We start from the raw sequence: 15,504 nt of genomic DNA, 5'->3' as shown, positions 1-15,504 counted from the left end.
CCAAAATAATTTGTGTAGCGCGCACTTGTTCCATATTTCGATTATCTTTTATCTATTTGAAGATACCACATAATTACTCTAAAATTAGTGGTATTTTAATTTCGCAGTGATTAGATATCTTATTAATAGATAGTTATTTTATAGAGAGTATCTTTTCATTTCTTATACAAGCTGGACATAATGTTTTGAATGGATAGAATATTTATGTAATGAAGAAGACGTTAGAATGTAGCTTTATAATGTCTGACTGCGCTTCGGCTAGCAGGAGGTTCCGCCCCCAGACTCTCACAGTTGCCTGGCCTACGGCCTTGTACCTCTTAAGCCCATAATTCTATAGAATTTCAAGTTTCTTTTTCTATTTCAACTGTCTAAAAGATAACATTTTGTATCCCAAGAAAACACTCTTTAAATAACTTGAAAAGCTTTTTCGCTCCTCAGCCCCCTAAAACCCTTAAAAAATAAAAATATTAACTTTAGGAAATTTTCCTGTTGGTTGGTCCCGAAAAGCTACAATCATACCTACTTTAATCATTGTAGCCCTACAGGAAGTTCTTAAACATTTTGGTGTGCAGAAGTTGTACAATTTACAGGGTGTTTTTTGGACTTATAATATCGTATTTTAGGTACTTGGAATTGGAATAACAATTTGTAATTCAGTATACTTGTACGTTTTCGTCATCATTACCTAAGTAAATCACCAATAATAAAAATTTCCAAATTTAGAGTTGTTTTATGGGCAAATGAAAAATCTTTCCCATGTTACTTATTTAACATGGCGATTTTCTTCATCCTCCCTTTAGATCCCTAAAACTTAAAATATTCACTTTTGGTAATTTTTCTGTGGATTTGTTCCGCACAGCTACAATCATGCCAAATGTCAACTTTCCACGTCAACCGGAAGTATCCCTTTATCGTAAGTCAGTCAGTTCATTTAGTTTTATGTGCATTTTATTTAGAATAGAATGAGAATATAAACTACTCCTAGCACAGTTTTTTGCATGTAAAACGTTCAATTATGTTACTATAACAGCTTTAAACTTAAGGTCAGGAAATGATAGTTTTACATGTAAGATGCATGCATTGTATATAAAGGATTTTTGCAATTGTACTGTGCCAACAAACAAAACATTTACGACTCAGGTAGTACCAAACTTTAAAAATCTTCAAACCTTGAATCTTGTTCAATATGCATTATTTTTCTACTTTATAATCTTGAACGTGTTACAAGATAATGTTTTGAATAATATTTACTGACCATGAATCTTCATATTCTGTCAGAGCGACATCTCCTCCTAAAAATATGTGTCATAATAACTTGTATCAGTCCCACAAACTGCAACTGGCAGCCACTATCTAAAAATTTTCAACAGTGGTAACCTTTACTATCAACAATTGTTTTAACTCAGGATAACCTGATTTAGAAAATGAAAGAAAAAGGGACACATTGCGTAATTTGAGTATTCAACTAGGTATAATCATTGTGATATCGTTATTGACGCCAGTAAGAAAAAAAGCAACCTTCGATTATAATTACTAATCAAGGAAGATTATGGATATTAAAACATTAGAGATAAACTTCGATTATAACAGTATTTGTAGGTTTCCTTACAAACATTTCGCCTCAACTAGTCTTTGTAGATTTCCGTAAGAAAATTACTCTCAAACCACTCATAAGTTTCCCTTTTCTTATCAATTATTCCATAGTTTGTTGAGCGTCCAATTCCTACCACAGAAGTTCTGTGAAACGATTAATTTAGGAATATAAAAGGAAGTGACAACCACTTTTTGCTTCTATTTTCTTTTTACTTTAATCTTCAGTTTTTTTCTACAAAAAATACACACAAATATACCCAAGCAACAATGGGCACAATAATGCTACTTTGAACACAAACAGACACACACTCACAGACAAACTATTGCAATTGTATTGGCTTATTTCTGAAAAACGAAATAATAATAATAATAATAATAATAATAATAATAATAATAATAATAATAATAATAATAATAATAATAATAATCAGTATATTTTGGTCAATCAGTCAGTGCGAGAATTTCCCTGGATTTTCAATGATCCAAAAATTCCCTTTTTCCTTTTTTGGATAAATTTACCTACGAAATTTCCCTAGATTAGGGAAATTTCCCTTTAAACTACGAACACTCCCCTCAAGTGATACAGAATTTTCCCTTTTCTTATCAAATTTTAACTAGTTTGTTGAGTGTCCAATTCCTATGTCAGAAGTAATGTGATAAGTTTAATTTAGCTATGTCAAAAAAAGTACCAAGCAGAATAGTGAGAAATACCAAAGATGGAATAGATTCTATTGATTCCACAAAAAATGTAATGAAATTTAAAAAAAGAAAAGGAAAATACATAATTTTCTTCCAACGTCTGTTGTTAATTTGTGAAAATGTTAATAAAAATTCAAATTAAGTGTAATTTAGTAAGCAAAAAAAAAAAAAAAAAAAAAAAGAAAAGAAAAGAAATAACTATGCCTCCTATTTTGGTTATATCATTTGAAATATTTATTTTACACGTCTCCTACGTTTTTCAATCTGAAGTTTACATGACGAAAGTACTTAAAAAAATACTGAAATTCACACTAATCTTATGCACAAGGAGTATTATGGTCTCCTGTAAACGATGCTAGGCGAATTTCTACTTCTTTATGAGCATTTTCTAATTTATTTTCAAGAAAGAAAGAATCTACAGATGGTGTATTTTTCATTGCTTTAAGATTTTGTAGATGTGTCTTTCCTTAAGGGTCTTTACTACAGTGAAATTTAACTATCACTAATTTTAGAGTTTTTCTGTAATATCTTCAAAACAAATAAAAATATTTGGAAAACAGAAACGTACTTAACTGCAGCGGCGTAGCGTAAGGGAACGCCGGTATGCCCGGCATCCCCTATTAATAAGAAAAAGTACGTATTTCATTATATATAAATTATTTGCTTCTAATTATCACAATTATTTCCACTACAATCTTCTGGCGCACTCTCTCGACTTACTTTGACAAGAGGAACCTACGCATGCGCGTCGCTTAGATGCACATTTTCTGTCTTTCCTCCTGTCGTATGCTATTTTCCTCGGGCTTCCAGGCCTACTGAAAGCATCGGGCTTTTCGTCTGCTTTCTGTTGAATGCGCATGCGCAGTACTTCCCTTCTCAATCCTCCTCATCCCTTGCAACCTTACATTTGCTTTAGATATACGCTGGCATATTCAAGTATTTCCAACTGTATATATTTTGAACTAAGCTATAGTTTCTGAACAGAACGTACGAGCCCTAATATAAAGGAAATAGAACAAAACGGAAATGGTTAGTTCAACGCATTTTTGAAGCATACCGGTTATGTAAATAATAGTATTAAAATAGTTATGCCTTAATCGTAACTAAATGCATCGTAATTGTAATCTTCATCGTAAAGGAGCTCACAAACACAGGCATAAATTTAAAGCATTCTGTAGAATTACGGTCACCGATCTGGTAGGACAAGAGAGCCACCACTCCCCGTCACTCGCAAAGATTGTGCCAGGGCCCTTCAGTCACTGGCACAAATCTCGGGGACATAAAGGGAACATGTTCCCTACAATCTTGTCCACTCCCCCCCAATAATCCGATTTGAGATTGTGATGATGATTTCTATCCGACTGCCACAAAGGAAACTGATGTCCTTTGACTTGTTTCATTTTTTAAAAAGAATCGTATTCTTTAATATTTCATTGTCATTAATAATTAGTAGTATATTTTCAACTATTTGTTTAATTCCTGTAACAATTCCTATAATGCTATTGTGGTAATCATAGTTTTGCTCAGATAAGAGTAATATGAGTCTCTTCTCCCCTCCCCCCACAATAAGCCTTAAAATGTACCCTCCTGCCGATGTTATAGACAACTCTGCTCCCCTAATCCTCCACAGCATTTTTTTCAACTTCATAAATATTTTGAACATCGTTAAAAAAGGAAAGGATTATGGAACAGTCTTACCCATCCCACCAACGTTGAAGACAGATTTGCGCCCTTGACTTCAGTATCTGGATACAGAAACAGGCCCCCAGAGTTGGTTTAAGTGCTTTGTCTTTACATCTTCAAATGATATATACACTCAGGCCCATATTCACGAACGGGCGTCTGAGTTCCGGACCCAAGATGACACATTTCTAGGGGCGATAATTTTTTTTTTTTTTTTGAAAGAACAAGATTGACGTGTGGTATGTGGAGATAAAAGCCGCCCACGAGAAAGAAATGAAGGGAACGATACTGGAAACCATGTTCATACAAAAGTGGGGTCTAGTTTTCTCGTCACAACGGTAGTGGCAAGAAGGAGCTGAGACAATTGGTTATTAAATTCTAACGTAATCCACGCATTCGCTTTTCTATGCCCCACTAGACCTCCAATTAGGGGGGCTTCCTCCTAAATTTTGTATAACCCTATATTTCTATTCGGAATAGCTATGTATTGCTGCTTGCAGTAGTACTATATCGCACAAATGACTAACTTTGGCATCCCCCTTTCGGAATATCACGCTACGCTACTGCTTAACTGTACAATACGATTTTGCATGTGGTACCTTTACCACAATTCATCTATTTGCTTTTGATATGCCACTATTTACAGAAGCCGCAAAAAATGTTAAATCTATCTACGGTTGCAAGTCGAAAGCAGATAAAAGAGTTGTGAAAACAGTATCACGTGCAAAATCGTATTGTTTAGTTCACTACGTTTCTGCTTTTCGAATATTTTTATTTGAGGATATTACAGAAAACCTCTAAAATTAGCGGTAGTTAAATTTAACTGTTGTGAAGGCCCTTAAGAATGTTTTACTATTTCGCTTTGTCCGCAACAAGACAAACTGTTCTTCTCTTACTTAGGCCACCCTCGAACCTTTTATTATCCAACCAATCTGCTCCGAATCTTTATATATATATATATATATATATATATATATATATATATATATATATATATATATATGTATACAGTATATATATTTGCCTTTGGGCAGTTCTCCTCCAAGCTTTCTTTTCTTTCGACGTATTGCGGCACTTTTTTTCCCGTTTCCTCTTATTTTAAGTTGCAATGAAAATAACACTTACCTATATTTAAAAAAAATCAATTTACTGGCACATACGTTTAATACAAATATGAAAACACACGTAACATTCACAAAGATATCAAAGTTCAGTTTGTACTAACTACAATTGGGCGCACGCGAGTTCTGCCTTCAAGTTTTGCTGCCACCTTTTTCAATTAATCTACTCGAGGGTCTAATATAAATACGTATTTATAGCTATCTACCTTTTACGGTATCTTGTTTCGTAACTTTTAAATTTATAGTTGTGTTATTATTTTATGAATTAAAATTAGTTAATTTTTGAGACATAAATTAACATAAAGATAATTTAAGTGGCGAAATGGAAAACTACCACTAACTGAAATAAATGGCATTTATTGGTAGTAATAAAAGAAAAAAAGTGAGATGCATCTTTTCTATTTTTTGTACACAGACATACAAGGATTTTTAGCAAATATTTACGTTATTTGTGAATAAATAACCTGCACGGAGGAAGACTTCCTGGCATATAACTTCTTGTCTAATTAATTTCTTTTCTATAACAAAATTTAGAGGTTTAATTTACGGTATGAATTTAGTAGCTAAGACAGCCTTATCCATCATTGTTCTTGAATAGTGATATTAGTAGTGAGCAACCAGTCCAATTTGAACAAGCCTCTATCAGTTATTCTACCCCTGTTTATTTTCCTACCCGTTTATATATGTTGTTTGGCCTTTCACTTGTACTAATGCCTAAATTTGTTTTTGTTTCTGGCTTACAATAGTCTTACAACTCTCTGCTTCCTAAAAAGTAAAACTTTCCAATTTTTTGAAAAGTATTACTCAAACTTATTTTTACAATAGTATAGTAAATTGTCTCTCTCTCTCAGGCCCGTATCCAAGGGGGGTCGGGTCCCCCCTAAATTTTTGCTGGCCTCCCCTAAAATTTTCACGCTAGGCTTGCAAATGAACTATAATATGGTTGGATCGCCCCCCGCCCCGTAACTTCTACCGGGCCTCTCCTAAATTTTTTGGGCTAGCTACCGGCCTGCTCTCTCTCTCTCTCTCTTTCTTGTTTTTGAAAAAAAAAATACACATCCAATAGTCCAAAATCATATCACAATCTTATCACGTTTAAGGCGCGAATCACCTAACTGTTCACTAATATTACTTCATTCTTCTCCCACTCACTGAACTCGTAAATGTTATGTCTCACCAAAGTAAAGTTCTAAAATGTTCGTTCTGAAAGTTATATTATTTTTATGTATGATAGTGATTCAGAAAGTATTGCCTCCAAGGTGGTGAGACCTTTGTGTTTCACAGATAGCACCAATATGGGTATCTGTGGAAAGCTTGCAATGTCAGCTACAAATGGTGGCATCATTTGTTATGAACAATAATTGCGCCAACGCGAAACAAGGTTTTTCATGCCACCTACGAAGAATTGTGCTAACTGCTAGATACACCATTGCCGAAGTGCTACATCCAGCTGCGCGTCACAACTATAGCGTTGGCCCTTAAGGTGATCCTTAAGATTAAGAGTCTTCATCCCGGCGAAATTAAAATACCGCTAATTTTACAGTAATTATGTGATATCTTCAAATATATAAAAGATAATTGAAATATGGAACAAGAGCGCCCTAGACAATATTATTTTGCGTGAGGTACCGTTATCACAAGTCACCTAGTGACTTTCCGTTTTCAGCTGTTTAGAAACGCGAAAATAAATGCCGATTTTCAAAATGGCTCGAAATCAAAAGCAGATAAGTGAGTCGTGATAACGGTATTTCATGTAAAATGATATTGTCTAGGGCGCTCTTGTTCCATATTTCAATTATCTTTTATATATTTGAAGATATCACATAATTACTGTAAAATTAGCGGTATTTTAATTTCGCCGGGATGAAGACTCTTAAGGAAAAGCCAAAAGTCGCAGGGCGAAAGATCCGGACTATAGGCAGGATGAGGCAGAATTACAACAGCACTTTGCCAGCACATGGGACAACTTTGAATGTTTTGACGGAGGAGAGGACGTGTGGCGCTTCGATTTCGGGTTGTAATGAAGTACCCTGGACTCATCGCCAGCGATGAATGTTCCTAAGCGCACAACCTTCCTCAGTCAGAAATTCAATGAAATTTCCGCTGTTTTGACTGGAGGTCTCCACTGGAAGCCATGGATTGCTCCATTATTCTGGAACGAGAAGAGATAGAAAATGAAACATGTGGCATTCTGTAGTTTAAACATCAGTGTATTAATGATAAACAGTTCAGAATGTTTGTAGTACTATTGACCAAGTAGTGGGCTTGGAGGCATTACTTTCTGAATCACCTACGTACTTACAGAGAACGAAAGAGAACATTTGAGCGGGAGGGGTACAGGTATATCAGTGTCTACAATGACAACTTCAACTGTTTTAACACTATTGTTGTCTGTTTTTTTAGTTCAAATTTTTACTTTTTCCTTAACTTTCTTTACAAATATACATACAAACAGACTCAGCCAACAACGAGTGTCAATTATACTATTTTCAATACACACATACGCGCTATTGTTATTGTACGGGTTTCACACAGTTTATTGCAAGACCATCAATACGAGACCGAGCCAATGGTCATTCAGTCTATGCGAGAATTTCCCTGAATTTTTACGTTTTATCAAAAAAATCACTTATCCCCTTTTTGCAAAATTTACCTACGGAATTCCCCTCAAAACTACGAACGTTAACTAGATTGTAATTACTCGTGGAACACTACAGATATTAAAACATAAAATTTACTACGGAGTGATCTATCGGAAAAAGATGACATTATTTTAATGAATTTACATATCTTTTAAATGAAGACTCAACTATGGAGTTAATAGCTCGTAACAATTATACTACTTAACTATGAGTAAAGAATGGGACGCTATTTTATTCATTTATTTATCTTATTTTACATTATATTTATTTTATTGTATTTTCTTCGAGAAAGGGGATTTCTTGAGTCTTATTTGCATTATTCTTGCAACAGTAGATCCTGTTACGTGTTTAAGTGAGTCATCTGGGCATCATCTTATTTTTAAATTTAACCCCCTTTTGGCCGTGGCGGTAACATATAGGGCATTTCAAAACAAACACCAACTTTTGGGAACTGATTCATGACACCAAGATACGACAAAAAGTATAGACTAACCTGGGTGCACAAATGCTTCCTTTAGGAGTTATAGGCAGCCGAAAACATGATAAAATGAACTTTAAAGGTCCAAAGTTCCAAAACTATGGAACCTAAAGTAGTCGAGTCAAGATTTCACTTACGAACTAATATGTGCCCTATCCAAATATCCATATTTCAGAATCCTGAAGTACTTCCATAACATTTTTTATAGAGGTAGTTGGTGACTACTTCAAATTGTATGCCTGTAGCCAAACTCTCTCCATAAAAATTGTTATGGAAGTACCTCAGGATTCTGAAACATGTATTTTTTTTTTTTTTTTTTTTTTTTGATAGGGCACATATTAGTTCCTAAGTGAAATTTTGACCCGACTACGGTCAGTCCCTCGGTGGGACGTAAAACTCAAAGATTTCATTTTTTTACGGTCAGTCCCACAGTTGTGGAACTATGGACCTTTAAAGTTATTTTTTTTAATGCTTTCGGCTGCCTATAACTCCGAAAGGAGGCATTTGTGCGCCAAGGTTGGTCTATATGGTCTATACTTTTCATGAAACGCTGTCGGTGTAGTTTTGAAACACCGTATATTTATTGTTTTGTAACACCGTAAGCATATTTCCAGTGATACCATAATAACTCTGGAAGCTGTTTCAAAATGAATTATCTGTATGTCTTCGTATTCTTTGAATTTGATTAAATCATTTTCCGCTATTTGTCTAGTGCTTTCGTCTCTTGTCAGGAAGGTGAGGTGAGGCGATTTTAGTTTAGCGTCCCGTCCAGCAGTGAGGCTATATGAGACGTGGACCTGCTGATTAACGTGGAATCCGAACCACGGCACAATACTTATAGGCACTATCACGATGGACGAAGCTCGATATTCTGTTTTATTTTCAGCCATCGACTAAGTGTTCCAAGAGTATCTCTCATCTCTAACCTTAACTATCTAGTAAAACCGGAAGTAATACAAATCGTTTAAAACTTCTGGTTTAAATATTGATCTAAATAGAGCAAAAGCAATTAGACAATAAGATATAGTGAGAAACGATTTTCTAAAATCGATCGTTCTAAGAAGAGATACCAACTTTTCTCTCAATTTTCTATTCATCTATTTCAATCAGAAGCATCAGAACTCAACCATCGATTTTAACGTTGATCGCTATGGAGTAAAGCTAATAATAGATATCGAGAAACGGTTTTCTGCGATCAACTAAGCATCAAAAGAATATATTTCGTATCTACGTCAACCTCTTTACTGAAACCAGAAGAAGTAAAATGTCTTACAACTTCCGGTTTTAATTCCGATCCCTATAGAACAAGAACCGTCATATGAACCGACTAAGTTTTATAGGTCTACACAGTGGCGCATTTACGATTTTGTTTCGGTGGGAGGCTTTGCAAACTTTTGGGGGAGCTTTGCCTGAAAATTTGAAATTTTTACAAGATATTTCATATAGTTTACTATAGTAAATTAGATTTCCGGGGGGCTTAAGCCCGTAAGCCCCCCTAAATACGCCACTGGGTCTACATATACATTTAGAATCCGAAGAATAGATTCCCTCTCAGTTTTTATTGTTCTACTGAAACCATAGAAGAATTCATGGGGGGAGGCAAGGAGTCGTTATCCCATTCGCCTTCCAGAGCCACAAGCACTAGTGCGGCAAATGTCCGCTGAAAAACTGCGAATTCATTATAATTTCCGGATCAGCCCCAGGAGTCCGTCCTGGATCAGCCTCTGACTGAAACCGGAAGTGGCATACATGTACCACACCTTTCGTATTCAGTATCCATTTTGTTGGTCCATAATCTGTAAATACACCTTGAAACAGTTTTTAATTTGGATTTTGTTTTCGGGTTCCTTGTTGCATTTGATCCCCTTATTATATATACCTCTTATCTCAAGCCATAAGCCTGATTTCCATTTTGACTCTCCGTTTATAAGCATTAAGTAATTTGATAATATGAAACGAACTCCGTTTCTCCTCTGGTGCTTTAGGCTCCTGGTTCTATCCCAGCTCGCATCAAATAAACTTTCTGCGGAAGAAATATAGTTTCCGTGGGTTATCTCAGGTCTCTCCTTTGTTCCACCATTTTGTACATTATCATAATCACAGTTTCCATTAGCCTCGAAGCACAAACGTGGAACGTTAAACTTAAAAAAAAAAACTTGTTTCCATATTGACAGTGCGATAAAAATCTTTAAAAAAAAGCATTATCAGACCAACAAAAACATAAAACAACAGAACTGCTAGAAAGTAAAAAAGTTATTGATTAATCTTATCTGTACAAAAATTTAAATCTGGCAAGCCAACAAATTAATGCCTGATGAAATTGCAATTCAAACTGATTATATGCGAAGTGTTGTTTATGCAGGTCAAAAGTAGAATAAATTATATTCGAAAATAGTTTTCTTCCACTACAAAATTTTATTACAAATCTTTTTCTTATAAATAGTATGATACAAAATCTCTATAATGTAAAAAATCCTATAATAAATGTGTAAGGCACAAAAGTTACCTCGAGAAGGGTCTCTAGAGAATTGCAAGCAAACTAAGTGGAGAGGGTTTTAGTTTCCTCAACTCTCCAGGCAAGCTGTGTGGCTGAGGTTAAGAATCTCACCAAATTCCGACCAACCTAAGTGGGCAGGATAGGAGGCCTAGTGCTCCGGGCAAGCTAGATGTTTTTTGAGTTAGGTAGCTTCCAGAGCTCCAAGCAAGCTAAGGGAGTGTATTTGACCAGCTGTAGACTGATATCAGATGTGGAGGTCTTCCTGGTTTTATAGCTACGCCAGTGTAGTGGTGGCGCTGATAGAATTCTTCGTCGCTGGTATTCCTGCTGCCTGCCACTGTAGTAGTTTGTAGCAGGGCGCACGTGATGTTATTCAGGGGTAAAAATGGATTTGGAAAGGTAGTGGGACGGTAGGGAGCGGCATGACGTCACGCCTTTCCCCCTGCCTATCTTTGCCCATTGTAATTTTTTAGGAACTGGGAGAACGCCGTACATATTTTTTTCGAGATGGGCGACGGCGTTCCCCGCGTTCCCCGTCACTTTTACCCCTTGATGTTATTTATAAATACAAGAATGTGTTAATTCTTCGTAAACAGAGCCATGTGCGGGATATTATAGTATTATGCATTAATTAGTTTGGCTTGGCACAGACTACAGAAACTTTTATAGATAATGGTAAGGAAATAGTTTGTGCTTTTATTATTTTATGCTCTCTAGCGCTTTTGATCAAATCGGTTATTCAGATTTGTTTAATTTTCTGGTTTTTAGTGCGTTTTTGAAGTTGGTTAATTTTGTTTAAAGTTTGTTTAATTTTACCACACTTTCGTTACCCCAGTAGTTTAGTTAGATGCCTGATAGAGGACTAACTACCTGTAGAATTGATTGGCCTACGAAACATGCGTCAACAAATATACAGAATTATATGTAAGCACACACAAGGTGTTAACACTATCAGTTGTCCATAAAAATGCTATCATATTTTAAAGTGGTATTAGGTAGCTTTGGATAATCGTATTTAAATGAAATTGGTCAAATTTAAAAAAAAAAACTTTTTTTTTTTACTATAGCTCATAGACATTGAATGTGGGTCCCACAAGTGGCGATGCAAACATCAAAACGATATTCCCATTCATGCTATGCACGCTACAACATATCTGATGAAATGGACTGGATGTTAACACTGATACAGCCACGATCCACAAAATCACGCTACCACTTCAAAATTCACGTTTCTGTAGGAGCTTGATGTTGAAATCATAGTGGAAAGACTAGAACTATTATTTGAGTGAAATATTCATAAATTCTGATCTAAATTCATCAAATAGTTGATGAATAAGTGTTTTTCTGAATTAAAAGAAGCTATTGGAAATACTGATAAAAAGAAGTATATTTTGTTGTTACCATTTAGTATTTTCATCACGCTTTTGTGTCATAGTATTCTACTGAATGTAATGAAACTTCATTGTCCAGTTATGCCGTTGGGGGACGATTTAGAAATTTGTATGTTTCTCGTTTAATAGTTTACCTTCTTCCGATAATTATTTATTTTTTTAAATTCCAGAGTACAATTTACAATCCTTGGCGCTTGGTTTTTGGAAAATCACACGTTACTGCATAAATCACATCCTTATTAACACGTACTTTCTGATAACAAAATTTAACATTTATCACTGATTTCACGTTTATTCAGTCGTCATTAGCCTAGTTTCCGATCATACAGAATTTTGTTGGTCTCCATGAAATAAATACTGGTTATTGAAATATACCACATATACTGACAATTTTAACGAGGATTCCATTGATTCCTGTTCAGGAAACAATTTTTTTTTAAATCCCACAAAATGGGATTTTCGCATGAGATGGCATCACTGGCTTCAACGGTCAACTGTTAAATGACGTCAGACCTGATTTATAACTTGGACACTAACGCCATCTTGTGTGTAAAAGGCACATTCCTTTTAACACTACCTAATATATAAACGGATATATTTAGAATACTCGATACTAGGAATGATCAGAAAGTAAGATTACAAAGCCTGCAGTGAAACGTGTATATATTATTTCATACAACTAATACAACCAACATATAGTACATACGAGGAGTGATCAGAAAGTAAGGTTACAAAGCCTGCAGTGAAACGTGTATATATTATTTCATACAACTAATACAACCAACATATAGTACATACGAGGAGTGATCAGAAAGTAAGGTTACAAAGCCTGCAGTGAAACGTCTATATATTATTTCATACAACTAATACAACCAACATATAGTACATACGAGGAGTGATCAGAAAGTAAGGTTACAAAGCCTGCAGTGAAACGTGTATATATTATTTCATACAACTAATACAACCAACATATAGTACATACGAGGAGTGATCAGAAAGTAAGGTTACAAAGCCTGCAGTGAAACCTGTATATATTATTTCATACAACTAATACAACCAACAGATAGTACATACGAGGAGTGTGAGAAAGTAAGGTTACAAAGCCTGCAGTGACACGTGTATATATTATTTCATACAACTAATACAGCCAACAGATAGTACATACGAGGAGTGATCAGAAAGTAAGGTTACAAAGCCTGCAGTGAAACGTGTATATATTATTTCATACAACTAATACAACCAACAGATAGTACATACGAGGAGTGTGAGAAAGTAAGGTTACAAAGCCTGCAGTGACACGTGTATATATTATTTCATACAACTAATACAGCCAACAGATAGTACATACGAGGAGTGATCAGAAAGTAAGATTACAAAGCCTGCAGTGAAACGTGTATATATTATTTCATACAACTAATACAACCAACAGATAGTACATACGAGGAGTGATCAGAAAGTAAGGTTACAAAGCCTGCAGTGAAACGTCTATATATTATTTCATACAACTAATACAACCAACAGATAGTACATACGAGGAGTGATCAGAAAGTAAGGTTACAAAGCCTGCAGTGAAACGTGTATATATTATTTCATACAACTAATACAACCAACATATAGTACATACGAGGAGTGATCAGAAAGTAAGGTTACAAAGCCTGCAGTGAAACGTGTATATATTATTTCATACAACTAATACACCCAACAGATAGTACATACGAGGAGTGATGAGAAAGTAAGGTTACAAAGCCTGCAGTGAAACGTGTATATATTATTTCATCCAACTAATACAACCAACATATAGTACATACGAGGAGTGATCAGAAAGTAAGGTTACAAAGCCTGCAGTGAAACGTGTATATATTATTTCATACAACTAATACAACCAACATATAGTACATACGAGGAGTGATCAGAAAGTAAGGTTACAAAGCCTGCAGTGAAACGTGTATATATTATTTCATACAACTAATACAACCAACATATAGTACATACGAGGAGTGATCAGAAAGTAAGGTTACAAAGCCTGCAGTGAAACCTGTATATATTATTTCATACAACTAATACAGCCAACAGATAGTATATACCAGGAGTGATCAGAAAGTAAACTTACAAAGCCTGCAGTGAAACGTGTATATATTATTTCATACAACTAATACAACCAACATATAGTACATACGAGGAGTGATCAGAAAGTAAAATTACAAAGCCTGCAGTGAAACGTGTATATATTATTTCATACAACTAATACAACCAACATATAGTACATACGAGGAGTGATCAGAAAGTAAGGTTACAAAGCCTGCAGTGAAACGTGTATATATTATTTCATACAACTAATACAACCAACATATAGTACATACGAGGAGTGATCAGAAAGTAAGGTTAAAAAGCCTGCAGTGAAACGTGTATATATTATTTCATACAACTAATACAACCAACATATAGTACATACGAGGAGTGATCAGATAGTAAGGTTAAAAAGCCTGCAGTGAAACGTGTATATATTATTTCATACAACTAATACAGCCAACAGATAGTACATACGAGGAGTGATCAGAAAGCAAGGTTACAAAGCCTGCAGTGAAACGTGTATATATTATTTCATACAACTAATACAACCAACAGAAAGTACATACGAGGAGTGATCAGATAGTAAGGTTACAAAGCCTGCAGTGAAACGTGTATATATTATTTCATACAACTAATACAGCCAACAGATAGTATATACGAGGAGTGATGAGAAAGTAAGGTTACAAAGCCTGCAGTGAAACGTGTATATATTATTTCATACAACTAATACAACCAACAGATAGTACATACGAGGAGTGATCAGAAAGTAAGGTTACAAAGCCTTCAGTGAAACGTGTATATATTATTTCATACAACTAATACAGCCAACAGATAGTACATACGGGGAGTGATCAGAAAGCAAGGTTACAAAGCCTGCAGTGAAACGTGTATATATTATTTCATACAACTAATACAACCAACATATAGTACATACGAGGAGTGATCAGATAGTAAGGTTACAAAGCCTGCAGTGAAACGTGTATATATTATTTCATACAACTAATACAACCAACATATAGTATATACGAGGAGTGATGAGAAAGTAAGGTTACAAAGCCTGCAGTGAAACGTGTATATATTATTTCATACAACTAATACAGCCAACAGATAGTATATACGAGGAGTGATCAGAAAGTAAGGTTACAAAGCCTGCAGTGAAATGTGTATATATTATTTCATACAACTAATACAACCAACAGATAGTACATACGAGGAGTGATGAGAAAGTAAGGTTACAAAGCCTGCACTGAAACGTCTACATATTATTTCATACAACTAATACAGCCAACAGATAGTACATACGAGGAGTGATGAGAAAGTAAGGTTACAA

The 15,504-nt window shown here is 35.0% G+C and overlaps 1 protein-coding gene across 3 annotated transcripts in view; it reads left to right on the top strand.

Moving 5' to 3' along the window:
• Positions 1 to 15,504, top strand: part of LOC145665244 (glutamate receptor ionotropic, kainate 2-like) — a 1,018,072-nt gene that overhangs the window by 843,860 nt on the left and 158,708 nt on the right. The gene's annotated exons all lie outside the window — the stretch shown is intronic.

Source organism: Thermobia domestica, chromosome 1 (genome assembly GCF_964235325.1).
Source record: "Thermobia domestica chromosome 1, izTheDome1.hap1.1, whole genome shotgun sequence".
NCBI lineage: Eukaryota > Metazoa > Arthropoda > Insecta > Zygentoma > Lepismatidae > Thermobia > Thermobia domestica.
This window is presented reverse-complemented; position numbering and strand designations above follow the sequence as displayed.